This window comes from Eumetopias jubatus, unplaced genomic scaffold (genome assembly GCF_037043125.1).
Source record: "Eumetopias jubatus isolate StellerSeaLion01/CBP00866 unplaced genomic scaffold, mEumJub1_p1.0 scaffold_9, whole genome shotgun sequence".
NCBI lineage: Eukaryota > Metazoa > Chordata > Mammalia > Carnivora > Otariidae > Eumetopias > Eumetopias jubatus.
In genome coordinates, this window is record NW_028274815.1 from 35,061,191 (window position 1) to 35,088,078 (window position 26,888).

General features: G+C 46.0%; 2 pseudogenes; one reads left to right on the forward strand and one right to left on the reverse strand.

The window, feature by feature from the left end:
- Nucleotides 1-6,276: 6,276 nt before the first annotated feature.
- LOC114219651 (large ribosomal subunit protein uL22 pseudogene) lies at nucleotides 6,277-6,880 on the reverse strand (annotated as a pseudogene).
- A 16,194-nt stretch (nucleotides 6,881-23,074) lies between these two features.
- On the forward strand, nucleotides 23,075-24,100 carry LOC114219648 (ras-related protein Rab-9A-like; annotated as a pseudogene).
- The last annotated feature ends 2,788 nt before the right edge of the window (nucleotides 24,101-26,888 follow it).

A 26,888-nucleotide genomic window follows, 5' to 3' on the forward strand; every position in this document is an offset into this window, starting at 1 on the left:
AGCTTTGTTAAGGCGTGGTAATTTTCACAGAAGGAGTCGAGGGTCTGAATGGCACATTTCTCACCCAGAGGAGGGGAAATGGCAGCTGGGCTTGCAGTTGCTGGGACAGCTTTATTGCAGTACAGGCTGAACATATTGACATCAACTCCCTGCTCTGACCTTCTCCTTGGTGAATGTCAATATGGTGTGTGAAGCTGCCTCACTTTTGTCTGCCTGCTTTTCGTTATGTGCAAGTCAAAAGCACATCCACAGAGATTATGGATTTAACTCAATTTTGACACATCCCATTTCATCTCACTGGTGAAGGAAGGCTGAGGTGTGACTCATAATTTATTTTAAAGCATTTTAAATACACTTAATTACACAGAGAAAAGAAGGTGAAATCCAAAACAAGATTCCTGCAACTTTACATTAACATCATCTATACACATTTAGTATAGATAACATGATGTTGTTCCTGTCCCTAGAATGGAAGGACTCGCCTTCTCCAGCGCTGGTCAGAGGGTGGTTCCTAACTACTGGGATCCTCACTCTTTGCATCACGCATGTCTGCAGTGTTGCAATATTTTACAAGGAGCACGCATAACATTTGTAAGTCCATATAGACACAGACAAATTATACGAAGTCCCCAAAAGGCATAAAAATTAGAATTTTATTTTTTTTAAAGATTTATGTATTTATTTGAGAAAGAGAGAGTGAGCGAGCACACACAAAGGGAGAGGAAGAAGCAGAACCCCCAAGGAGCAGAGAACCCGACGCGGGGCTCGATTCCAGGACCCTGAGATCATGACCTAAGCTGAAGGCAGATGCTTAACTGACTGAGCCACCAAGAAGCCCCAAAAATTAGAATTGTAAAATGTTTCCATGCGCTTTTACCCCAAACTACCAATTAATTTAGAATACTCTTTAATCATTGCATAGAGGTGAGGAGTCTAGTGAGTGACAGTCTCCAAGTATTAAGCCGCAGGAGGGGTCACTTGAGGATTGTTCTGCCCATTAGGGTTAACACTATAGTGGTTCTTCTTCACAGGGCTATTGGAGAAATGAGTGAATGAATGAAAGAGTGAATGATGAACAAACGAACACAAGAACAAACATCATCTCCACACATTGCTGTGAGAAACGAGTGACCATCCTGGGTAGTTATTTACATGAGCACCCTAATGGCCGTGGAAACTGGTGATCAAGTAAAAATAGAGATGAAAAACCTGGGTCTCAAGAAGGCAAATGTTGATGGATCGTTTTCTTTGCAGGTAGGAGAACTTTTTGTCTTCGGAAAAATCTTTGTGACTCTAACCAATATCAAAACATGGGGTGCTCCATAGCCATTGAAAGTTAATATGTCCAGATCCCAGCTCTGCACTAGACTTGTGACCTTAAGCTAGTTCCTTAACCTCTCTAGGCCACAAAATAAGTTAAGTTGAAATTTAAGAGGGTGATGGCAAGAATTAAATAAGATTAGAGGCACCTGGGTGACTCAGTAAGTTAAGCATCTGACTCTTGATTTTGGCTCAGGTCATGATCTCAGGGTTGTGAGATTGAGCGCCATGTCGGGTTCCACACTGGGCATGGAGCCTGCTTAAGATTCTCTCTCTCCCTCTCCCTTTGCCCTTGCCCCTGGCTCTCTCTCTCTCAAAAATGAATAAATAAATAAATAAATAAAAAGGAAGTCTGTATGGAAAATAATATTGAGCAAAAATTGTAAAACTGAATCTAGTCACTGATATGAACCAAAAATTAATTTAGCATGACATAAAACATTAGAATTTTAAGTCCACTGGATTTTGTGTTTGTATAAAGTTAGCTGGTTACAATAAAACTTGTAACCTAAAAATCTTTCCATTTCTTCAAACCATACACCTGTCTCTCTTGCTTTTCTCTCTTCCTTTCTCCTTTCCTCAAGAGTGGTAAATATCAGTTAAGACTATGGGACAACAGACCAGAGCTGTCAGGTAGAACCCAGTATGAAAACAGCCCCCAAAGATGTGGAATCCATCTTGAAAGTTTGAAGGCCAAAGACACAAGGATGCCACTAAAACAATAGCCCATCTTTCAGCATCAGTGTGAAAGTAAAAAATCGCATCATTTTCGAATACCAAATCCATAATGCTTACTTGCCTCTCCTTCCACCTCAGGCTCAAACAGTGGAGATTTGGCATTTCTAAAGTTTCTGCTACACAGAAACACAAAATCATAGGTCTAACTTCACATCACCTTCTGGAAGAGAGTGACAGGTACTTGGCTAGAACATCAGACCAGCCTGGGCGTGAATCCCAGCTCTTCCTACTGACAAGTTCAGTTCCCTTGGGAAAGTGACTTCTCCACTCTTGAGTCTCAGAGGGGAAATGAAGGGTTATAATCGCAGGATTGTTTGTGTTCACTAGCACCTGGGCACAGCTTGCCAGGTGATTCTAGATGGCTGAGTTGGGGTGGAGAGATGGGGAGGTCGGCCTGGAGGTCTTCTTCCAAGAAATGGTCAGGCTTCTGACTATTGCCACGATAGTCTGGGAAGCAAGGCCACAGAAGAAAAAGTTTGGAGGAAGTTATACATCTAGGAAAAGTGTCTAATGGAAGACAAATCTCCCCCTTGAAAGAAAGGGGACTGGAGAGAGTATGACATTCCCAAAACCACAACTGAGAAACTCGGGAAGTCCAAGTCAAGCACCACTTGCCCCGGACCTGGAACCCCCAGCCACTACCCCGCCCTCCACTGACTCTGACCCAGGAGGAGAATTTGCTAAAGCACTGAACCCAGCAACCCAAAGATTTCCAGCAAGAGATTTCTGTTGAGGCCTGGCTTTCTAACAGTGAAGAGAGATGGAGAAGACCTTTTTTTTAGCACGTGATTGTGTGATCATCACATCTCATTCAACCCCTAGACTCCAAGGCTACCCTGTCCTCTTTCCTGGCACCTATCCTAACAGCCCATGGATGCATATGGGGAAATAACTGCATCTATTTTCATTTAAATCATGGTAAAGGTAAAATTCAAATCAAGATATCTGTATTTTCTGCCTCCCCCCAACAGAAGCATGCGCTCTGTGAACACACACACACACACACACACACACACACACACACACACACACGTAGCCTTGTTTCAGCACAGATGTCAGGAACACATAGGCTGTAAATCTGCCCAGGCAGTTCTGTTCTTGAATCATTAAGAACAACCGAGTGGGTGGAACGAGAACATGAAATTGCTGTGTGCACTCATGTTTTGTTTATGGAGCAATCATTTCTAGACGTGTTTTCTTTTTTTATGAAGAATCTTTTCTATGTTTGCCTTTTAACACCCCACCTTCCTTCCTGTCCCCAGCTCTCCCACACCCACTAAAAAGAAACATTGAGAGCGTTACAAAAACTCCACAAATTTGAAGAATAGATTACATTAAGTGTCTCTCTAAACCAATTCCCTTTATTCAGTCAAAATAAATGATTTAGTAACGTGAATAACACAGGTAACAGTTGAACGTGGTGTGTACTGTAAAAAGCTCATAACTGGGGCGCCTAGGTGGCTGAGTCCATTAAGCGTCTGCCTTTGGCCCAGGTCATGATCCCAGAGTCCTGGGATTGAGCCCCACGTTGGGCTCCCTGCTCAGTGGGGAACCTGCCTCTCCCTCTGCCCCTCTCCCTGCTCGTGCTCTCTCTCTCTCCTGCGCTCTCTCTCAAATAAGTAAAATCTTTAAAGAAAAAAAATTTAAAAAAACAAAAAGCTCATAACAACTGCTCCCAAATCATAAAATTCACCTTCCTTGTTCCACCTTGTGCAATGAGGACCTTGTGAACCCAGTGGTTTAATTAGTGGTTTATGCACCTCCCACAGCATGTTTCATTTAACTTCACTGTCCCTCAGTTTCTTTATCTATAAAATGGGCATAATATCTACTTTGTGAAGACTGAGTGCCTAGAACATCATAAGCCCTCGTGAAACTGTAGCCGCTATTACTCTTGCTGATAGTTGCAGCAACCAGGCAGACAGGATGGCTTTTGCCAGATCCTATGAACCCTTTGCTCTGACCCACCCATCCCCCAGCCTTGGCCAGAGCAGACATCCAACAAACGGGGACTCCCAGACTTACCATCGTGATAACAACCCCAGTTAGTGCCCAGTCTTTTCAGACCCCCAGCAGTTTCTGTTCGTCTCTAGACTGACCCGCCGGCTGCTACCCCCCCTCCCCCCCACACCCCCCACCGTAGGAGGGGCCTGTGTGTGTGTTTGTGGAGCTCTGGTGCTGTGTTTACCATCTGGGTGGATCTCACTTCATTTTTTTCCCTCTTGTTGTTTTTGGCTTCTTGGCATTGTCCTGCCTGGCACCCACCCCCAGCCATGTTCTCATCACAGCAACATCCCCTTGTTTTCCGTCGCCAGCTTGCTGCTAGAGGCAGCCTGGTGGCATCAGGTGCTTTAAAAGAGAGAGCGATTGCATTACATTTTCTCTCAGGAAAATGAGCTTGGTTTTTAAAAAATGTTCCATGGAACAGATCTAATAACTTAGCTCTGTAATAATTTCTCCTCTGCCTCCTCTAATTGGAAGGATTCTTTCAGAAACAATGGAGTATTACTGTTTTCCAATAGGCTGCGGAGACTGCATTTGCAGAGGGCCTTCCAACCACAGGAGGGCCTTTCAGACTTTAACCACAATACAGACAGGGACAGGGAAGCCTCCCCAGCTCAGAAATGGATAAGGGGAGCAGCAATCCCAGGGCCAGTCCTGGGGAAGGTCTACAAGGCCTCTTGGGTGCCATGGGCCGTCAAATCGTTCCGTCCCTGGGAGGGCCTGATGAAGCTCCCCGGAGGTGCCTGCCTTCGGATCTGAAAGCCTGTCCAGCCAACAACATTCAGTATCCAGGATGAGGTTTAACTACAGGAATGCTAACCAGGCCAGCGGCCTGACTTCCTGCAGGTTCTGGGAGGGCTGGGGGCTGATCAGATTCGTGAACTGAGAGCGATGGGCCACAGACTTTTCCAAGAGAGCTGTAATGCTGCCAGTCAAATAGCACTTAATTTCCGGTGGGTTGTAAAAGTGCCATTTATCCTGCAAGCTTCGGGGCGAGCAGCACGGTAGGATTCTGAGTTAAATGATGCAAGAATAACTGCTCCCATTAAGGATTTTGTGCTTCAGAATTAAAAACAAAGCAAAAAAAGACCAAACCTGCTTTTACACTGATTGCAAATATTGTAGCAAAGAAATCACCTTCCATTAAATTCCCTCGAGAAAGCCGCGTGTAACCTGAGTTGATGGCCCCTGGGGCCCACAGTTATTTAGCAGCACCTTGTAGGCACCAGGGAGTTTTGTCCTTATGACCTCAGGTCACATTTTTGCCACAGCGACACTGTCCCTCCTGTAAGAGGATGGTCCCCAGGGGGAAATGGGTGGACTCAGGCCGGTTAGGATGTGAGGTGGCTTCTGGAAGGAGGGCAGCAGCAGGGGGCCTGCCACAGTGCTGCTGTTGGCTGAGCCAGCAGACATTTATACCCTCTCCTGGGCTTGCAGGCCTCTGATTTAGAAAATCATGGAGCACTTTTCATTTCTAAGAAGAACCACATAAGAAACAACCTCATGTAGTCATGTAGCGGGGGCATTGAGGCAGTGGGATCTGTGTGTGTTTTGGGGTCTGGGGAAGAAGAGATTTAGGGGGGAAAACTATTAAGTGTTTCAGTGACTTGTTATCTAAATTACATATAGGATCCAAAAATGCTGTTTAATAAATACTACCCCAGGGGTGACTGGGTGGCTTAGCCAGTTGAGTGGCTGACTCTTGGTTTCGGTCCAGGTCATGATCTCAGGGTAGGGAGATCAAGCCCCACATCGGGCCCTGTGCTCAGCGGGAGTCTGCTTCAGATTATCTCTCCCTCTCCCCCCCAAATAAAGACATAAAAGCTTTAAAAATAAATAAATAAATAAATACTATCCCAAAACACACAGTTAACTTTGATAATAAAGATAGATTAGCAGTACCATAGAATATTCTGGGGGCACCTGGCTGTTTCAGTGAGTAAAGCACAGGACTCTTGATCTCAGGGTTGTGAGTTCAAGCCCCACATTGGGTGTAGAAATTACTAAAAGAATAAACTTAGGGACGCCTGGGTGGCTCAGGTGGTTAAGTGACTGCCTTTGGCTTAGGTCATGATCCCAGGGTCCTGGGATCGAGTCCCACATCAGGCTCCTTGCACGGCGGGGAGCCTGCTTCTCCCTCTGCCTGCCGCTCCCCCTGCTTGTGCTCTCTCTCTTTCTCTTTCTCTCTGACAAATAAATAAAATCTTTTTTTTTCTCTTTTTATTTTTATTTGCATTTATTCTGCAGAATTTACTCCCGGGCCATAAGTTTTTGTTTCTTCAGTTTCTTCTGGGATATCTTTTTCTTCTGTGCAACCTCCTCTTCTGGTTTAGGAACAATCTGCTCTTTTTCAGTAAGGATCATCTCAGTGTGGCAGGGAGAGCTCATGTATGGGTTAATCTGACCATGAGCCCTGTACGTTCTACGCTGCATCTTGGGGGCTTTGTTCACCTGGATGTGCTCAATGACCAGAGAATCAACATCTAAACCCTTAAGTTCAGCATTACTCTCTGCATTTTTAAGCATGTGCAGTAAAAATTCAGCATTCTTCTTGGGCCACTGACCCTGTGTCCAGCCCCACTGTTTGGCCTGGGCACACCTACCAACTCCACCATTGTAGCGACGGAATGGCACACACTGCTTCTGTAAAGTGATGTCTTTCAGAAACTCAGTGGCTTTTCGGATATGCATACCCTTGATGGCCTGGGCAGTTTCACGTGTGCTCTTAAAGTGAACACGAAGATTTGAACCTCTTGATTTACATGATTTCGTAGGGTTTTCTGGGTCAAGCGAATAGTGAACCATTTTCAGAGGTCACCTCAGGCTGCTTAGGGGGAAGAGCAAATAAATAAAATCTTAAAAAAAAAGACCATTCTGTGAGGATGGTAATGTTCTATGTCTGTGACAACCATGTGTGGCTGTCGAGCACTTGAAATGTGGCTGCGCAATTGAAGAATTTAATTTGTAATTTTACAGTATTTTAATTTTTCTTTGGATAGCCACCTACAGCTGATAGCTATGGTACTGGACAGCACAGATTTAAGGGGATCAAAGTGGGAAAGAGAAAGGAGACACTAGAACAGCCTTCCTGTGTGTCCAAATCCCAGAAGTAGGAAATCCAACTTATTTGCTAATGAGTTCAGGCCACAGGAGTGAGAAAAAAATAATAATTTCACTTTGTATCAAAAGTGCTTTAATGCCTGTCTAAATGTTGAACCATAATAGCTTCTCTTTTTCACAATTTCTATGGGAAAAAAATACCATTTTATGCTTCTGGAAAATGGAAGTGTCATTCTCAGCATGTGCCCTCCATTAATATCTCCATCTCTGAGGCATGTAGAGCTTTGCCTCTGTAGGCTTCTCCTGTCAGGTTATGACTTTTACAGCCAGAAGCATAAACAAGTTCTTCTCTTGCTAATGCCAGGTGAGGCTGCCCACCCCGATCGAGACAACCACTCCATCCGACCATGCAGTGCCCGGCAACATTCCTGCTTATGAAGTGGCAGCTAATTCCTCTGAGAAGCGTGTCACGGGCTTACTGACTCCTCAGCACCCGGCTCACATCACCCGATCTGGGCGCCACTCTTGGGGTGGACAAGTGGCCTCCGCCCAGGGACAACAGGAACCAGGGAAGGGGCAGTCCCCAGGCCTCCCTGCTGCCCACCCAGACGCGAGACCCCAGCAGCCCCTGCAGAGCAGGCCCGGAAGCCCTGACCCCACTTCCTGCAAGGTGCAAAGGTCAGGCAGAGGGGGCACGAGAAGGCAGAACAAAGGCCTTTCGAGCAGGGCACCGGCTGGGAAGCAGGGGAGGAAGAGAGGGGTGAGGTTCTTCTGGTTAAAAACAAAACAAAACCTAAAAGATGCAGGCTGCCCGCAGCTCGGAAGTCGCGAGTCTGTGCGCCAGACAACAGGCTGTTAAAAAGCCATGAAGGGCAAGCATCCCCCGACGATGCTGTCTGATGTCAGGGCTCCGGCCTGGTCTTGCGGAAAGCGCCGGGGCCCCTAAGCGGTGGGGAGGGGCGTGGGGGCGTCCCAGGGGGCTCGTGGGTGCGGAGAACGCAGACGCGCCAGCCCAGGAGGGCCAGGCCCGCACAGGGCGCTCAGCCAGGCCTGCTTCGTTGATACAGGCTCCTAATGAGCGGGATAAACACCATTTGGGGCCGTTTGCTGTGAAATGGACCGGCGTGTATGAGAAGTCGGCTTTGTATGGGCAGAAAACATCCACGTCAGCAGAAAATAATGTGCTGGAAAAGTTTTACATTAAAGACGTGCCGTTCTGAGTGTGCAGGGGCGTTAATGCTTATGTAATTAATCATTTCATATTTGAAGATTGGGATTTTTTCCCCTTTTAATTAATTAGCCGGTAGACTCATTATAGTACATTTTTCATGTCAAAAAGGCAGCGGATTCTGAGGGAAGGGGGGGCGCGCCGCGGGGGAGAAGAGACGGCAGGTGCAGTGGGATAGTGTGTTCTGCAAAGCACAGGGAAACTCTCTCATCGGGGCTGGAACCTTCGAAGGTCCTGGGAACGCAGAACTGGTCAAAGTCCATGGCATTGATCCACGTCCGGGAATGCAAGGCTCCGCTGGTGCTCGCTTTTTGAGAACCTGCATTCAGCCCCTTACCTAGAGTTGCGGCCTGCCCGGTCACTGGATTTGTCTTTTAGGAGAAAGAGGGTCCAGCATGAGGGCTGAAGGTTGTTGGGCTCTGAAGCCAGCCACCGTGACTTCCAGTCCTGACTGCTTTCCAGCTGGAGACTTTGGGCAAGTCACCCAAACCTCTTTCTGCCCCAGTTTTCTGCTCTGTACAGTGAAGATGGCAGCAGTAGTACCGGCCTCAGGGTGACTGAGAGAAGAAAACAAAATAATGCATACAAACTGTTGGCTTGGTGCCTGGCACCTGCTGAAGACTCCAAACCAGCAGGCTTTATTACTAGAAGAGTACACTTCTTTGTGGGACAGAACACCACCCTTGACTCCTTCACAAAACTATTTTGTGTGTGTGTGGTAAAATATACATAACAGGAGGGGCGCCTGGGTGGCTCAGTCCTTAAGCGTCTGCCTTCGGCTCACGTCATGATCCCAGGGTCCTGGGATCGAGCCCCGCATCAGGCTCCCTGCTCCGCGGGAAGCCTGCTTCTCCCTCTCCCACTCCCCCTGCTTGTGTTCCCTCTCTAGCTGTCTCTCTCCCTGTGTCAAATAAATAAATAAAATCTTAAAATATATATATACATATATATATACACATAACAGGAAATCTACTGTTTTGACCATTTTTAAGTGCACAGGGTTGTGGCATTAAGTACTTACATTTTTGTGCAACCATCACCAGCATCCATCTCTGGAACATTTTCATCTTCCCAACTGAAATTCTGTAGTCATTAAACACTAACTCCCTGTTCCCCCACCTCGCCCGACAGCCCTTGGTAACCACCATTCTAATTTCTGCTTCTGAATTTGACTACTCTAGGAACCTCATCTAACAGGAATCCTACAATATTCGTCCTTTGCAACAGGCTTCATTCACTTAGCATTACGTCTTCAAGGATCATCCATGTTGTAACATGTGTCCAAAGGTCCTCCCTTTTTAAGACTGACTGATATTCCATCCTATGTATGTACCATACTTAGTTTATCCATTCATTGGTCAATGGACACTTAGGTTGCTGCCCTCTTTTGACTACTGTGAATAACACCGCTGTGAACAGGAGGGTACAAGTATCTGTCTGAGTTCCTGATTTCACTTCTTTGGGGTATTTACCCAGAAGTAGAATTGCTGAATCACATGTCACCCTGTTTCCTTTTTGGGGGAGCCATCATACCACTTTCCACAGGGACTGCTCTGTTCTACATTCCCCCCAGCAGTGTACAGGGGTTCCATTTCTTCACATCCTCACCCAACACTCGTTATTGTCTGGTTTTTAATAGCCATCCGAATCAGAATGAAGTGGTATCTCATGGTTGCCATTTGCATTCCCCTAATGACCAGTGATGCTGAGCATCTTTTCGTGCTCCATGGAATTTTCTGATAGCAGATACAAAGGGGAGAGCATGGTAGAAACTTCTTGGGTTCTGGACCTGACAACTGCTGAGAGTACGGGAACACAAGCTTCTGTTTCTTTTTTTTTTTTAAGATTTTATTTATTTATTTGAGAGAGAGAGCATGAGAGGGGGGAGGGTCAGAGGGAGAAGCAGACTCCCTGCTGAGCAGGGAGCCCAATGTGGGCCTCGATCCCGGGACTCCGGGATCATGACCTGAGCTGAAGGCAGTCGCTTAACCAACTGAGCCACCCAGGCGCCCTCACAAGCTTCTGCTTCTATCAAGATGATAGATAGCAATAGATAGATAGACTGCTGTAGATAGACAGATGGATAATAGATATAGAAGAATATGGAAAGATATTACATTTAATATATACATAGAAACAAAAGTCTAGCTTGGTTTGTGCCTAATCATTAACTCACAGGGTTTAACTCTGGGATAGCGAGAGGATATTTTCCATTCCTATTTTACTTTACATGTTTTATGAAAAGGGAGAATAAGGGGGTAGAATTATAGGTGTCTTAGGGGCACCTGGGTGGTGCAGGCAGTTGAGCATCTGACTCTTGATTTCAGCTAGGGTCGTGGTCTGGGGGTCCTGGGGACCTGTGTCAGGCTCTGCGCTCAGTGTGGAGTCTGCTTGGGACTCTCCCTCTCCTCCTCCCCTCCCCCCCTAAGATAAATAAATGAATATTTAAAATAAATAAATAGGGGCACCTGGGTGGCTCAGTCAGTTAAGCATCTGCCTTTCGCTCTCAGGTCATGATCTCAAGGTCCTGGGATTGAGACCTGCATCAGGCTCCCTGCTCAGTGGGGAGTCTGCTTCTCCCTCTCCCTCTGCCCCACCCCTGCATGTGTGCTCTCTCTCTCAAATAAATAAATAAAATCTTTAAAAAGTAAAATTAAATAAATAAATAAATAAATAAATAAAATCCTCAGTAACATTTGCAATTATCTTTAACTTCATAAGTCAACAGATTCAAGGAATACAGACCAAGAGATGCAAACCATAAATGTTTGCAGGGAAACCTTTCCACCGCTCTATTGCATCCTATCTGGCAAGGGCACAGTAGAGGTGACTCTTGATTATGGCTCTGCCTCTCTGTTCAGCAACAGCCAGCACCTGTCCTGGGGTTTGCTAGGAGGCTGAAGGGAAAACCAGAGGAGAGTAAGATCTACATCTGCTGTCGAGACATTTACAGTCTGTTGGTGCTTACCCAAGGCATGGTGAAGGTACCACAGAGGGCTTTGCGAAAGTGCAAAATTGTGCGTGAATGTGATCTAGATGTTTTCAAGATAATACTGCCCAGAATCTGCTAGTTTGGGAACCTCTCCTGGAGGAGTGGCTGCAGTGGTGGATGGATGCTGAACCGACCTTGAAGGAAGAGGAGAATTCGATGGGTATGTTGGGGCAGGAGGGCAGGCAACACTCCACGCCCTGAGGACAGCAGGGTTCAAGGCCCTGAGGCCATCTGAGCCAAGGGCCCGACAAGGACTCTGCCTGGTGGGGAATGAGCAGAAGTTCAGAGAAACTCAAATATGGTAATGTTTTTTGCCTTGACTTCAAAAATAATACCTGTTCATTAAAGATTTTGTGATTAAATATAGACAGAGATATAAATATAAATGTATAGATAATATAGACAGATAAATATAGGTAGAAAGTATAAAATGTAGTATAGATAAATATAGATTTTTTCACCAAAATAAAATGATGTTATACTATTCTACAACTTTCTATTTTCCCAACAATGCTCCTATGTTGTCAAGACATCTCTTTACACAACACACGCACACACATGCATGTGTACGTGCACACACTCACCCTTATCAATACACCCCATGTGTATGAATGTGCCATAATTTATTTTAATAGGCTCCTATTGGGGTGCCTGGGGGGCTCAGTCAGTTAAGCATCTGAGGTCATGATCCCAGGGTCCTGGGATCGAGCCCCGAATCAGGCTCCCTGCTCAGCCAGGAGCCTGGTTCTCCCTCTGCCTGCCACTCCCCCTGCTTGTGCTCTCTCCCTCTCTCTCTGTCAAATAAATAAATAAAATCTTAAAAAAAAATTGTTGAGCAATCGGGGTTGATGAGGCTATGCATCTAAATTTTGTTAGGTGTTGTCAAGTTACCTCACAGAGAGACTGCAGCCATTCCTCTATCCCCTCTACCCCGGGGGTGTGTGAGAAAAGAGCAGGCTGGAGCGTGGAGCCTCAGCCCTGCTCCTCCTCACGGCTACACCACCTGCTCGCTTCACTAAGCCTCACTCTCTATAAGGAATGAGGATGACGGAACCAGCAGCAAAGGTCGCTGTGGGTGCTGCATCAGGGAATCCTTCTCAAAGTGCCGGGGATGACCTGAGCACCCCACAAAGTTAGCTGCCACTCTTATCTTTCAAATTTTAGCTAACTTATAATAATTTAGCTAATTTATAATAATTCTCATTCGCAAAAATTATATTTTGTTGCTTTGATTTGCATTTCTTAAACCACAGAGATGATGACAATTCCTCCTAGCAGCTTTGCTAGCCTCTCAGTGTTGTATTCATTCGGCCAGGGGATCGTGAAGGTCACGCATGGATCTAGTCGCAGCGCCCTGCAGGGTCTCCTAAGGCCAGAGCAATTGCCTGCTCCCCAGTGCTGGTGCGGGAAGGACCAGTACTTACTTGCACGGCTGGTGGAGGGGGTCTTGCTTACCATCCAGACCTCCCTTTCTTCATCCTCAGGGCCGTCCTGTGGCTGGGCTCGAGGACCAGGACACTGGAGGTAGTTGGGAATAAGAAGGGCTCAGTTTTCCAAGGGACTGGGAAACAGATGGTGGGTCCCCAGAGGCCCGGGCACCCACACTTACCCTTGAGGGGGCCGCTGCCCAATTCAGCCACTGGTAGGGTGGCCAGGTTTAACTAATAGTAATATGAAATACTCTGTTAAATTTGAAGTTCAGATAAACCACAAATTATTTTTCAGTATAGGTACATCCCAAATATTGCATGAGACATACTTACACCAAAAAGAATTGTACTAAAAAAAACTATTCATCTTCTATCTAAAATTCAAATTTAACTGAGTGTCTTGTATTTTATCTAGTAACAGGTTTCTTTTCTTTTCTTTTGCTTCGTTTTTTTAACGCAGGGCTTGAACTTACAACCCTGAGATCAAGACCTGAGCTGAAATCAAGAGTTAGATGCTTAACCAACTAAGCTACCCAGGAGCCCCTGGTAACAGGTTTATTTATTCACCTGCTGTATTAGTTTCCTATTAGTGCTATAGCAAATTACCATATATTTAGTGACTTAACATAATATAAATCTACTCATAATTCTGGAGGCCAGAAATCCAAAATCAGTTCCACTGGACTAAGGTCAAAGCATTGGCAGGGCTGGTTCCTTTTCCAGATTCTCGAGGATGCCTTCATTCTTTGCCTCATGGTCTCTTCCTCTGTCTTCAAAGATAGCAGTGTAGCATCTTTAAATCTTTCTCTCTCTGAGCCTGACATCTCTACCTCCCTCTTACAAGGGCTCTTGGGATTATTTCTTGGATAATCCAGGTTAATCTCCCCTTCTCAAGATGTGTGATTTAATTATATCTACAGTCTCTTTTACCAGGTAAATTAATATATGCACAGGTGTTGGGGATTAGAATGTGGACATCTTTGGGGTGCCATCACTCAACCTATTACACCTGGGTGGCCACCAGCAAACATTACATTGTTTCTATTGCATTCTGAGTTCCTAACTCCAATAACCAACTCTCTTCCCCAGTGTGTATGATAGCAGTTGGCATATTATACTGTACCTATTTCACAGATGTCTGTCTCTATCTTCCTACTCCCCTGCTTTGAAGGTAGACACAAGACCTATTCCTCTCATCTGTCCTGCGCTTGACACAATGATGATCCACGTGTGTGCTTGAGCAAATGATGACTGAATATGTGCGTGTTGAGCTGTAAATTAGGGTGTGCCTCTACAGTGTACTTATATTACCAAAATAAATAAGAAAAGGGGGTCACTTGGGTGACTCAGTCGGTTAAGCATCTGCCTGTGGCTCAGGGTCCTGGGATCAAGCCCCACTTCAGTCTCCTTGCTCAGCGGGGAGTCTGCTTCTCCCTCTCCTCTGCCCCTCCCCCTGTTTGTGTTCCCTCTCTCACTATCTCTCTCTCTTTCTCAAATAAATAAATAAAATCTTTAAAAAAAAAGAAAGAAAGGAAAGGAAAGGTGTGTTGGGTGGGAATGTGATTCTGTGAGACGAGAGATGGGCTCTGGACCAGAAAGCTGAGCAGCAAAAGAAACACAGAGATGAGGACCAGAGAGGCTTGGATAGGAGAGAACAGAATGAGGCAGAAAGGCAGGAATGCCTCCAAGCCATGGCCCTTCCCTGATCCTGGGTGCAGGTAGTGTAAATCGAGGAGGTGGTTATGAATGCAGTAGGGCTTCCCAAGCACACCGTGAGGCAAGAATTTGGGTGCAAGAACTTTATTTGGGAGATGACCTTAGAAAGAATAATGAGATTGGAAGGAACAGAGCCAACCAAGGGTGTGTTGGGTGTTGTGGGGTCCCCTGGGGCATCACCTCCTGAGGGCCCTCAGAATTGCCCCACACAGATGGATCTATGGGGACATTCACTTCCCCTTGCTTGGGCTGTGCATATGAGACCTGTTTTCAGGTGACCTGAGGGGAGCCCCACGGGGATAAAACAGGACCAATGTCCTCTCAACATGGTCACTACTACAAGGTAAGATTACATGGATGTACGTCTTTGATTTTATTTACTTTTTTTAATATTTTAAAATTCTATAAAGTTTTATAAGAAAAAGGAGGAATGTTTCCATTTTGTAAAAAATATAAATAATTGTAGGAAATATATATACATTCTCCACCCCTCAAGGTCCACATTGAACCCCTGGAGAACGACTGGTTTTCAGCCCCAAGGCTGATATACGTACAGGAAACATCCCATTGGCATTTCTGACTTTAGCTAACAATTCTCCTCTTTCTCCCACCTCCTGGCTTTGCCACATTCGCTATGCAGTTATCACTTTCCAGCCTTGGTTCATCAAAGTCCATCTCTGATAAGTGTTTCTTCTCAAAGGAAAATAAATCTCAGTAATTATAAATCCATCAAGTTCATTCTGGTAGAATGAACTCCTTTTTTTTTTTCCTTTTCTTGCTATAATTAATTTTGTTTTATCTGACTGTTTTCAGCCAGTGACTCTTCCACACTGGTCTATGTGAGTATCTGCATTCATTCCTTGGTTCTCAAGTGTGAGCTAAAAAGAAGAATGCCACCAAACTCATTGTCATAAGCGACAGGACCCTTCTGGGTATGAAGAACCCAAGTGAACTGCTAGGCTCTGTGGCAGTGGATGCCCCCCCTTGGTCCACAACGTTTAGACAGCCACTCCCAAGTGCACGTGAAGAATGATAACCTTCCTTGAGACACCCCAGTTCGGGTGGATAACATTTTCATGGACCAAACCATCACCATCACAACCCAAAAGCACTGAAGTCACCACCTCTCCTGTCTAGTTCCTTGGCAAAAAGACAAACATAGAACAGTTGGTTTTTTTCACTTATCCATCCCACGAATTCTTGTTGAGTATCTATGATGGGCCACGTACTGTGCTAAGTACTCAGTTGGAGATTAAATGTTAATTAGTTTTCCCAGGAGGAAAATGTGTGCTAGCATCCCAGGTCAGCTCTGAAATAAAACAGATAAGGGTGGGAAGGAAAGAGAGAGAAAAGGGACCAGGGAACAAAGACTCTGCACCCAAGAGAAACACAAACAAGACAGCCGACTGCTGACCGCTGGTGACAGACAAAGTTTAGAAATACATGGTATCACCTACTATCCAAAGCCTCAAGGAACAGTTTTTCCATAAATAAGGACTGCAATCGCACACACACATATATTCCAAACGTTCTACTAGCTGTCACATACAGTGGAGAGGGAAAGTTGCATTTTTGTTTACTTTGGGCAATCTAAATTTGGACCAGTCTCATCACAGAGCCTGCCTCGCAGACACTGGTCCCTGTCGTGTGTGCATCCCTTGGGCAGCAGGCCAACCCACCAACATGGGCTAAAGGCCAGGCCCCGGGTCCCCTGAGGGCTGTTCCCTGACTGCCCACCATTCTGCCCTTCGACGGAACAATGTCTTGCAAAAGGGATTGGCATTCAGTTTGCAGGAGATGAGCACCAAGTGCAAACCATTTACCCTCCAGAAGTTAAGCTTCGGCACAAAATTGGTTGCCTCCTCAGTGAATTAAATTCAATTAGCTGTCTCCTTATCTCAGCTGTGTGTTGTAATAATCAGTGACACCCGCCTCTGCCCACATCTATGGACGGGAGTTCGGGGAGCGGGGAACAAGATGGGCATTTGGTAGGATTCGCTGTCGGCAGAATATTGCCGCCAGATGATCATCTCCTTAGCAGCCAAGGGATTGTTGGGCTCTTCCACCACATTCATTCGCACTAAGGATTCTGCTCCCCCTGCCCTCCCCACATCCACACTTAGCACTCCGAGAGCGGCAGGAGACCACTCTGCTCTGACAACTTTCTCTGCCACTGACATTATCTCCTAATTATCTTCTCAGCAGTGATGGCCGGGTACCAGCCCTCAGCTTGTGCAAAATGATTCTAATACCCGATCTGATCGGGAGGAAAGGAAATGCTGTCATCCTTTGAGCTTCATGGGGCTATTACCGCTTTTCCAAAGGAGCCTAAATAATACAACGATCAGAAGGGAAAAACACACACACACATTACTTCAAACGACCATTACTCAGAAAACAATAACATGTTTTCAGCCAGATGAACATGTTTATATAACAGGGTGACTCTTGTCCTCGGCAGAGCTTCCAAGCACCAGAGCCATTAAATTAATGGCTTGAAACAGAGCCCAAAGACCCGTGTTTGTTCTGTGACACTCGCCCTGGGTGGTGGGATGCGCTGCCGTCTTCAAAAAGGGATTTTTTATTTTTATTATTATTTTTTAAGAAAAGATGACTTTTTCCAACAGCCTTGAGGTATGCAGCTGAAGTCCATGGCAAGCGTTGCAAGGGAAGAAGCCAGTTTGGCTGGGAAATCAGGTGGTGGTGTTTGGAGGTCAATTTCAACAGGTTTGTCCTTAGAGAAACAAGGCTGGAAGTCCTACCCCAAGTCCCCGCCCAGACCTCAAGCCCCTTCTCTGGCCTCTAGTCACCTCTTGGTGACCTCTGCCAGTTTCTGATGACCTAAACATATTTCTTTTCCCCACTGCCAGTGAGGAGCCCATTGGTCAGATAAAGGGATCCTAAGCCAGCTGAGCCGTGGGTAACTTCCCTTGGTTTCATAAACCCAGAGTTCTGGCCAGCCACACTGGTGGTCTCAGGAGAGCCACTGAAGGGCTGTGGATGGAAATGCCACCTAAAGTGTTTGCAGGCCTGACACCCTGGGTAAGGACCACTGGTGGGGTTCCACCATGGCTCAGTCAGCCAGTCTCCTAACACATCCTCTGCAGGCACGCTCTGGAGACAGCCTCGGAGAAGAAGGGCAAAGACCTGAGAGGTTGGCACAAGGCATGCCAAAATGTTCTTGAAGCTACGGTCAATAGCTTTTAGACCTGCAAACCAGAGCACCCATGCTGGTTGGCTCTCACTAGGAGTTGGGGTTGGATCTCCAGCTCTGCTTTGACTCTTAACCTACTGTTCAATTGTCTAAAAACCACCTAATGGGCGCCTGGGTGGCTCAGTTGGTTGGGCGACTGCCTTCGGCTCAGGTCATGATCCTGGAGTCCCGGGATCGAGTCCCACATCGGGCTCCCAGCTCGGCGGGGAGTCTGCTGCTCCCTCTGACCCTCTTCCCTCTTGTGCTCTCTCTCAAATAAATAAATAAATAAAAATCTTTAAAAAAACAAAACAAAACAAAAAAAACCCACCTAATGAGGTGCCTGGGTGGCTCAGTCGGTTAAGTGGCCCACTCTTGGTTTGGGCTCAGGTCATTGTCTCAGGGTCCTGGGATCTAGCCCTGTATCGGGTTCTGAGCTCAGCCCAGAGTCTACTTGAGGACTCTCTCTCTCTCCCTCTCCCTCTGCTACTTCCCACCATCCCCCATTTGTGCTCTGTCTCTCTCTCTCTCTCTCTCTCTCCAATAAATAAATAAATCTTTAAAAAAATAAAGAAAGGGGGCGCCTGGGTGGCTCAGTCGTGAAGCGCCTGCCTTCGGCTCAGGTCATGATCCCGGGGTCCTGGGATCGAGCCCCGCGTCGGGCTCCCTGCTCGGCGGGAAGCCTGCTTCTCCCTCTCCCACTCCCCCTGCTTGTGTTCCCTCTCTCGCTGCGTCTCTCAGTGTCGGATAAATAAAATCTTTAAAAAATAAAAATAAAAATAAAAAAATAAAGAAAGAAAAGAAAAACCACCTAGTGTGTTTAACAACAACAACAACGGGGCCATTTTCTTTCATTTTGTGAAAATAAAGTTATTAGAGCAACCTCCCAAGCCATCAGCTTGCTGGTCATCAAACCTCAGAATTGCTCAGGTGAAATTAAAAAAGTGACATTAATGATTCTATTACTGGCTTTATGAGAGAAAATCTTAGAAGAGTGTGTTGTAAAGTTCAAGCTGAAATGCTGGCTTCCCTTCCAAAAATACCACAGCCAGTGTTTCTCCAAGCCTTCTTTCCCCTCTCCTGCCCCTCTGGCTCCCCCCGGGGTCCACAAGGTGCCAGGCTTGCCAGCCTGAGTGTGGCTGTCAGCTAGACCACCACCGCCACTCCAGGAAGCTAGGACACACGGGCCACCAGCTGCACTGCCAGTGTATAGTTTATAACTTCAGGCCCCTGCAATTTCTTGTAAATAATTGGGGGTACAAATGCCTCCCCAGTGCTAGTCTTTCTTCATTCCATCCTCAAATCAAGTCAACAAAGATTTGTGGGCCAGTTACTAAGCGCCCAACAGTAGGGGAGAGAAAAATTTCATCCCAGTGAGGAAGTATTTGTCATCGCCGAGGATCTGCAGGCACTGAGGTGGGCCCTGAGAGTGTCAGAACGATCCCAAGTGCTGCCTTTGAGATGCTGACCAAAGAGCAGTCCTCCCCTTTGAGGAACATACAGAGACAAATGGCAGGTGCTGGTCCACCCACGGTGACACAAGGCCGGCAGGGCCGGGCTATGGCCAAGTGCTCTGAGGCAGGGACAGGGGAAGGCTTCCTGGAGGCCGAGACAGCTGAGCTGGATGGAGAAGGAGGCACAGGATTTTGGTAGGCAGAGAAAATGATGTGGGAACACAAGGCAGAAAGTCTCAGGAAGTTTCCAAGGAAAGCCAGCCGGAGTGTGCAGCGGAGCAGAGAGATGGGCTGTGTCGGCGGGACAGGCTGCTGTGTTGCCGGGGGTGGGGGGGGGGGCGGTTGGAGGCCATGCAGAAGAATCTGAACCTGAGTCTGCATGTATTGGGTGGCCATGGAGAGTTTTAGAAGGGAGGGTCTCTCTCAGATGTTCTTGCTCCCTCTGACTGTGTGAGGGAGGTAAGGGCTGGGGGTCCTGACATCTGGGTCAGTCCCAACTCTGATCATACTGCCCTGCTGTGTGACACCAGGCCAGTCCCGCCCTGATCTGAATTTCACTCAGAGGTGCAAGTTGACTTTCAAAAGCTCCTTTGTGGTTTAGGGATAGTCCATCTGGGGACAGGGACGTGGTATGGGCTGCCATTGTGCCTCCTCTATTTCCTCAGTGGGAAGGAAGATCGAGGGGGAAAGACCAGAACCATCCTTCTCACCAGTAGCTAACACACCTTTGTGCCAAGACGTGCCAATCTGCACATCTATGTGCAGCCAGCAGCTGGTAGTGGTAGCCGCAGGAACTAATAAACCTGAAGCCACAAACAAAAATGGCCACGTGCTGTGCAATGTATGCTGGGGGCTTTGCATAATGTCTCATTTAAACCTGGAAACAATTTGTGCACTAGGTATTTCATAGATGAGGCATCCAAGGCTAAGAGAGGCGAAGTAAAGTAAATCACAGACCCCAAAAGTCAGGGAGCAGCTGTCTCTGCCCCATCCCACACACTGTGCCCAGAGCCACCCTTCCTAAGCAGTTTTGCTCTTGTTCTTTGTCTTATGTATGAACTTCCTTCCAGGGCCTGCACATTATTCAAGAAATAGAATCCAAACTTCTTAGCATGGCATTTCAAGACCTGTTATATGTTTCCAGTCTTATCTCCAGTCCTCAAACCCTGAATTACGTGTCATTCTAGTCTGTGGCCTGTGTGGTCTCACTTCTGGCACTGGCTCACCTTGGCCCCTCCACTAAGTTATCCCTGTGCCCGTCTCTGCCTATTGGAACACCCCACACACAGCTGTAGGCATCAGTTCAGTGTCCTCTCCCTGGAAGCTTCAGCTTCTCCACCCAGGGTTTTTCCTGCACCGGATCCTCCCTTGAGACACTCAGCATTTTGAACCAGACAAGTTTGTGTCATATGGAACACTGCCCAAGATTGCAGGATATTCAGCATCCCTGGACCTGCCCAAATGCCAGAGATAATCCCCAGTAACTATGACAGTTAAAATAATCTCCCTCGCATTTCCAACCACCATCCAGGATTGAAACCTGACTGCCTTGGGTAACAATGTGGGTACATGTCTATCTCCCCCAGTGGACTACTCATATCTTTTTTTTTTTTTTAAGATTTTATTTATTTGACAGAGAGAGACACAGCAAGAGAGGGAACACAAGCAGGTGGAATGGGAGAGGGAGAAGCAGGCCTCCCACCGAGCAGGGAGCCCGATGCGGGGCTCGATCCCAGGGCCCTGGGATCATGACCTGAGCCAAAGGCAGATGCTTAACCGACTGAGCCACCCAGGCACCCTAGACTACTCATATCTTGAGAGTAGGTGTTTTGTGTTCAGCTTTACATCTCCTATAAGCCTAGCGCAATGCCTTGCGCATATCAAGCACTGATGTGTCCATTGCACATAGAGGACGGTGGTGGTGGGTTTTTTTTTTCTCATTTTCTTACTTTATAAGTAAGCTGATTTTTTAACTTCCATAGTCAAAGAAACAGTACCAATCCCCATACCAATACAAATTCTTCCTGGTTCTTCCGTTTTTCCCCCTAAATTTTTATTTAGCTCTATGAACATTAAGAATCTAGAAAATAGGGGTGCCTGGGTGGCTCAGTCGGTTGAGCATCTGACTCTCGGTTTCGACTCAGGTGCTGATCTCATGGGTCATGACACTGAGCCTCACGTACAGGCTCTGTGCTCAGTGGGAGTCTACTTGGATATTCTCTTCTCCCTTTTTCCCCGCTTACTCTCTCTCTCTCAAAAAAAAATAAAATCTAAAAAAAAAAAAAAAAGAATCTAGAAAACAGTGCCTATGTTTGCAACTGCTCATTCACTACTACAAAAACTCAAAATCCCTAAGAGGATTTAAAGATGTTTATCCAAGCTCATATTTGCCAATATGGAACAAATACATAAACAGATCTGAAGCTAGATCCCAACACTGACAGATCCTGACTTTTCCAGTCCAGCAGAGCTAGTTTCAGAAAGTGCCACCTTGCTTCCGGAGCCCAGCGTCCAGGCTTCACCTTTGCCATGTGGATGCACAGGGTAAGTCAAGACTGCCTGCTTGAGCCTCCATCAAAGTTTGCACAGCCTTTGAGTTGCCAGAAAACACAAGACCCAGAAATAGGTCATGGCTGGCATGGAAGTGGAAGAAAGTAACATCTTTCGGTCTCCAATATGAAATTTATGAGGACCAGAGTTTGCCTGGGGCGGGACTCTGGAGGACTGAGTCAACTCTCTGAGACCTACTCAAGAGATGGCCCAGGACTGCTGCAAAAGAAAAAGCCGGACAGGCAGTAACAGACAACAGAGATGGGCGCTGGGTCTGGGTGCTGGCCTCACATCCACTAGGCACATGACCTTGGCAAGTCCCATAACCTCCCCAAACCTCACCCGGAGGTATATTACCTGCTTGCTTGCTTCTATGGTAGTCAACTAAGTTAATATACACAGATGTGCATTTTTTTTTAAGATTTTATTTTTAAGTACTCTCTATACCCAACATGGGGCTCGAACTCACAACCCCGAGATCAAGAGGGAAGCATAGAGAGCCTAACTGCTGGTTGACTCCACAAGGAAATGATCACCAAGACTATTCCTGAAGGAAACCTGGGGAGTTGTGTTTCCTTCTGTCAATGGTAAAGTGAAACTCTAAGAATACAATTGTCACATTCTTTGTTCTCCAAAGAATAAAGCAATTCATACTCACTACAGAAAAGTAAGAGAGCAAAAACAAGAAAACTCAGGATACCCACTGTCTTAGTCAGCTCAGGCTGCCATAACTAAATACCGCAGACTGGGTGCCTGGAACAACAGATATTTACTTTCTCACAGTTCTGGAGGCTGGAAGTTGGAGACCAGGGTGCCGGTGTGGCTGGGCTCCGGGGAGAGCTCTCTTCTTGGCCTGCAGACAGCTGCCTTCCAGCTCTGTGCTTACTCTGTGCATGTGCCCGGAATGAGAGATTGCTCTTCAGCGGGGAGTCTGCTTCGCCCTCTCCCTCTGCTTCTCCACCTGCTGTGCTCTCTCTCTCTCTCACAAATGAATAAATTTAAAAATCTTTAAAAAAAAGCCTGATTCCATAGGTAGAATCAGGACCCTACCCTTAGGACCTCTTTTAACCCTAATTGCCTCCATGCAGGCCCTATCTCCAAATATACTCAGTCACATCGGGAGTTTAGAGCTTCAACATATGAATTTAAAGGGGACACAATTTAGTCCATAGCACCCACAATCTCATCTGCCTAGAGAAAACCACTCTTTATATGTTGGTGTATCTCCTACCATTCTCCTAATCGGGCATAGATTAAAAGAGAGAGAGAGGTTCCCTTGGCGCTGGACGTGAGTAGCTGGAGTTGGACACCCGGAGCGCTACGCTCTCCTGCCCGCGGGTCCAGGTACAACGAGACGTACCTGGATCGGCCAGCCGGGAGCTCCCCAGGCATCCTCTGTGTGGCCACGAGATAATGATGCTGCTTGAGCTGAACAATTAAGGGTTCTAAAGTCAAAATCATGAGATTAATAATGCTAGGAAAATCTTCACTTTTTAAAATAATTCTCCTTGGAGATGGTGGAGTTGGGAAGAGCTCTCTAATGAACAGATATGTGACCAATAAGTTTGATACCCAGCTCTTCCATACAATAGGTGTGGAATTTTTAACTAAAGATTTGGAGGTGGATGGACATTTTGTTACCATGCAGATTTGGGACACAGCCGGTCAAGAGCGATTCAGAAGCCTGAGGACGCCATTTTACAGAGGTTCTGACTGTTGCCTGCTCACTTTTAGTGTCGATGATTCTCAGAGCTTCCAGAACTTGAGTAACTGGAAGAAAGAATTCATATATTACGCAGAGGTGAAAGAGCCCAAAAGTTTTCCTTTCGTGATTTTGGGCAACAAGATTGACATAAGTGAACGTCAAGTGTCTACAAAAGAAGCCCAAGCCTGGTGCAGGGACAACGGCGACTATCTTTACTTTGAAACAAGTGCAAAAATGCCACAAATGTCGCAGCGGCCTTTGAGGAAGCAGTTGGAAGAGTCCTTGCTACTGAGGATAGGTCAGATCACCTGATTCAGACAGACACGGTCAGTCTGCACCGAAAGCCCAAGCCTAGCTCATCTTGCTGTTGATCGTCAGAGAGGTTGCCTGTGCGATCTAACCAACTTACACACATTCGCAGAAACAAAACACGGTGGAGAAGAGAATTAGCATTTGCAGCAATGGACCATCTACTCATAAAATTAAACTAACCATATTGCTGCTTTGTTAGTGGGTGGGAGAAGGGACACATCCACTCATGGAAGAATCAATTTACTCAGTAGTGGCACCTTACATTTATAAATTGTAATGGTTGTCTAATAACATTTAATTTAAATATGTACGTTACAGAGCTAATAAATGAGATGATCAATACTTTAATTATAATTAAAACAAAACACTTGAATATTCTGGAAGTTATTTTTTGTTTTTCCTGGGAAAATGGAGAACTACTTTTTATATGTGTATATTTTTATATAATTAGCATTCAGTTCCTGGTTGAGGGGGAAAAAATTCCCTAAAGCAATAATGTTAAATAATAAAGATTAAAACCTAAAAAAAAAGAGAGAGAGAGAGACATGATACCATACAAAATAGTTTGTGGCTGGCTTTTTTCACTCCACAATACATGGTGAGAGTCTTCCCACATTATCAAATCTACTTCTCCCACATTGCTTTTGGTACCTTTGCATATTCCTCTGTGTGGCTACATCATTGTTCCTGTGGTCCTAATTTTAGCCTTTTAGCTTGCAGCCAGCTTTCCCCATTACAAGAGAGTGCTGAGATGAATACCCTTGACTGTTTCCTTAAGACAGAATCCTGGGAGTGAAGGTATAGGTCAGTGGGCCTGCGCGCTTCTAAAGCCTTTGATGAGCAGCGTCAAAACACCTGCCCTCATTGATACTCCCACCAGTAGCCAATGCAAATATGGCTTCACTTTTTTTTTTAAGATTTTATTTATTTATTTTAGAGAGAGAAGCGGACTCCGTGCTGAGCACTGAGCCCCATGGGGCTCGGTCTCACGACCCCGAGATCATGACCTGAGCCGATATCAGGAGTCTGACACTTAACCGGCTGAACCACCCAGGTGCCCCCTCACTTTTGTTTAACATAAACTTTTTCTGTACTTATTTTATATACTTATTTGAGAGAGAAAGAGAACACGCTTGAGAGAGAGCACAGCTGAGGGACTGGAGGGACAGAGGAAGTGGGAGAGGGAGAAGCCGACTCCCCGCTGAGCAGGGAGCCCCACACGAGGCCTGTACGAGGCCCAGGACCCCGGGATCATGACCTGAACCAAAGGCAGATGCTTAACGGACTGAGCCACCCAGGTGCCCCTAATATAAACTTTTTATTTTGGAATAAATTTCTATCTACAGAAAAGTTGCAATAATGGTACAGAGAACAGAGTTCTACATGCCCGTCATCCAGTTTCCCCTAAGGTTAACTAACATATTACCAAACCATGGTGCATCTGTCCAGTCTAAGACATTAACGTTGGTACAGTACTGTTCACTTAACCGCAGACTTTATTCTCATTTCATCAGTCTTTCTGGTAAGGTTCCCTTACTTTTCCGGGTTTTAATCCGGGATACACATTGTGTTTTGTATGGCATCACCCAGCATTATCCACAATAGCCAAATTATGGAAGCAGCCCAAGTGTCCATCAACAGATGAATGGATGAAGAAGATGTGGTATATATACACTTTTTAACTCTTACTTTTTATCAGCCATAGGAAAATCCCCTGGTGTTTTGGGGCCTTGCTGTCTCTAATGCTAACTAGTGGTTATTGTTCATTGCTTCGGGGGATGTCTTATTCCACCAGCAAAGTGACTGCTATCCAGGGCAGTGAGGGTGATTTAGAGAAATTGGTCATTATGGTTTATCTCCCCAAACTGTAACGAGCCAAGGGGAAGGCTTTTCATGTGGACAAGGCCCTGCATGTGTTCCCACAGGGTCTCTCATATCACTGTTAGGCAGGAATCATAAACAAGAGCACCACAATTGGATTTTGCTCTATATTTGGAAAATTTGGCCCTTCATTACAAGGCAAGCTGATGCTATCTCATTTAGTTCATTCTTTTGCTCATCTCCTGTAATCATTAAATTACAGAGCCATATTTCCAAAGATCTAGGGAGAAAAATGGATTAGGAATAAAATCTTTTAAAATCCTGTAGAAAAGCACTGGATTCATTTACGAATGATGGGTGCAGAGCCAGGGGAATGATCTATTCTGAGCCGTCCTAGGTGAATGATTTGCTTCATTTTCCATGGCTCTATGATGTTCTCTCTTTAATGCAGAACAAGGATGGCACCTTTAATATTCTGTTCCTGAATGTATCCCTGATTGCTCCATGACCCTATCCTTAGGGGTAAAAGTGAATGAAGGAACTAGAAGTCATGAAACACGGGAATGATCAGAAGGGAGAAAATGAAAGCTGAGAAGAAAAGGCTGCTGGGTTGTTTATCAAACTCCCCTGAATAAGGCCGGTTAAATCCTATGGAGCAGCTCTGTGGCTTTCTCAGAACTGTCTATTTGAAAGTCTTTGTTCTTTCCTCAGAAAGCGCGTTGCTCTTAGGTGATTCAAATATTTAACAAATATTTAGTGAGCTATTAGAACAATTCTCAGACCAGCATTCATAGGACTTCTCTCCCAAGCTCCAAATCTATCCGAAACCATGACTGATTTGCTTATATTATAATTTTCTCACATTTTCTCTGAGAGTCCAATTTGGCACTTTTCTGCAAGCGTTTGTGGGGACACCAATTTTTTTCTTCAGGCAGTCTAGCTTTGGCTTAGGATCTTCCTCAGGCCAACACCGCCCACCCCTATTCAGAGGGGAAGTGCTGTGGGCCGAGCTTGTGGTTCTCCTCGGGAATCTTCTAGAAGGACTCTTCTGGTGAGAGCTGCTACAACTGTTTCCTTTCAGGCAGCTCAGCCAGGATGTGGCTCTGCAGGCAGATTTGCATTCCAAATGCAGGACCCATATGCCTCATTATCTTGTGTCTTTATTAAGAAGAAGAGGGAAGGGGCACCTGGGTAGCTCAGCTGGTTAAGCGTCTGACTCTTGGTTTTGGCTCAGGTCAGGATCTCAGGGTTGTGGGATGGAGCCCCTCGTCAGGCTGCATGTTCAGCTGGGAGTCGGCTTGAGGATTCTCTCTCTCCCTCTCCTGTCCCTTTTCCTGTGTGCTCTCTCTCTCTCCCCACTAAAAT